A 2,059-nucleotide genomic window follows, 5' to 3' on the forward strand; every position below is an offset into this window, starting at 1 on the left:
TGTATGGGGAATTGACTTCATGGGGCCATTCCCACCATCATACTCAAACACTTACATTCTGGTGGCAGTGGACTATGTATCTAAGTGGGTAGAAGCCATTGCTACACCCACAATGATACCAAGACCGTACTGAAATTCCTCCAGAAAAACATCTTCAGTAGATTTGGTGTTCCCAGAGTACTAATCAGTGATGGGGGCTCTTATTTCTGCAACAAACAGCTATACTCTGCTATGGTTAGATATGGAATCAGCCATAAAGTGGCAACTCCGTATCATCCACAGACAAATGGGCAAGCAGAAGTCTCTAACAGAGAACTAAAAAGAATCCTAGAACGGACTGTGATAGCCCGAAGAAAGGATTGGGCAAAGAGCTTGGATGATGCTCTGTGGGCATACAGAACAGCATTCAAGACTCCTATAGGCACCTCTCCATACCAACTGGTGTATGGGAAGGCCTGTCATTTGCCTGTGGAACTGGAACATAAAGCCTATTGGGCAACCAGATTCCTAAACATGGATGCTCAGTTAGCTGGTGAGAAAAGACTGCTCCAGCTAAATGAGCTAGAGGAGTTCAGACTCAATGCCTTTGAAAATGCAAAAATTTATAAGGAAAAGGCAAAGAAGTGGCATGACAAGAGATTGTCAACCAGAGTCTTTGAGCCAGGACAAAAAGTTCTGCTCTTCAACTCCAGGCTCAAATTGTTTCCAGGAAAACTCAAATCCCGGTGGAGGGGTCCGTATGTGATTACAGGAGTGTCACCATATGGATATATTGAGCTTCAGGATAGTGATTCTGACAAGAAGTTCATTGTTAATGGACAGAGAATCAAGCACTATCTTGAAGGAAATTTTGAGCAGGAATGCTCAAAACTGAGACTTGAGTGATTCTTAGCAGAAGTCCAGCTAAAGACAGTAAAGAAGCGCTTGCTGGGAGGCAACCCAGTCATTAGGAGGGTATATGATTAGTTCTTACAGAGGCAAGTATCAAAAATGAAGGAATTCACAGAGTTACAGAAGGATTCCGCTCAAAAAGCAGAGAAAATGAGCTTACTGGCGAAAAAACGCCAGTAAGGGGCATTTTGGGCGTTAAACGCCAGAATGGGTACCATTCTGGGCGTTTAACGCCAGGAATGGTGCCATTTTGGGCGTTAAACGCCAGAATGGGCACCATTCTGGGCGTTTAACGCCAGGTGTGCAGCATCCTGGGCGTTCTGAAAAACGCCCAGTGACAAAGGATTTCTGGCGTTTAACGCCAGCCAGGGCACCTGACTGGGCGTTAAACGCCCAAAAGGGGTAGCAAATGGGCGTTAAACGCCAGAATGGGTGCCATTCTGGGCGTTTAACGCCAGAAAGGTGGGGGACCACATTTTTGTTTTCAACTCAAATTTTTTCAAACTTTCCTCTTTTTAACCATACTCTTCTACATAAATGCACTTCAACCTTTCATCATTCACTTTCAAATCTTCACAAATCAAAACCATTCTTCAAATCTATTTCAAATTAATCCCAAATCTTCTTCAAAAACTCACCCTTTTCTCAATTTCTTTCCATATCTTCTCAAATCTCCTTTCTAATTTTTATTTTTTTTTTTCGAAATCTCTTCTCCCCACCCTTATAAATTCACGTTTGGAACCCCCTTTGCCCACACCATTCGAATTTCCTCTTCCTCCCCCTCTCTTCTCTCTTTTCTTTTGCTTGAGGACAAGCAAACCTCTAAGTTTGGTGTGCTTTTTCGTGATCACTAAGCCAAGATTCATCAAGATCATGGCTCCTAAGGGAAAACAAACCAATTTAAGAGGAAAGAAAGAGACTAATCCAAAGAATCTTTGGAATCAAGAGAAGTTCTTAACCAAAGAACATGAAGACCATTATCACAAAATAATGGGTCTGAGGTCAGTGATCCCGGAAGTAAAATTTGATCTGAAAGAAGATGAATATCCGGGGATCCAAGAGCAAATTCGAAACAGAGGATGGGAAGTTCTAACCAATCCTGAGACAAAGGTTGGAAGGAACATGGTTCAGGAATTCTACTCAAATCTGTGGCTAACAGATAAGCAGA

This window comes from Arachis stenosperma, chromosome 4 (assembly GCF_014773155.1).
Source record: "Arachis stenosperma cultivar V10309 chromosome 4, arast.V10309.gnm1.PFL2, whole genome shotgun sequence".
In the NCBI taxonomy this organism is placed as follows: domain Eukaryota; kingdom Viridiplantae; phylum Streptophyta; class Magnoliopsida; order Fabales; family Fabaceae; genus Arachis; species Arachis stenosperma.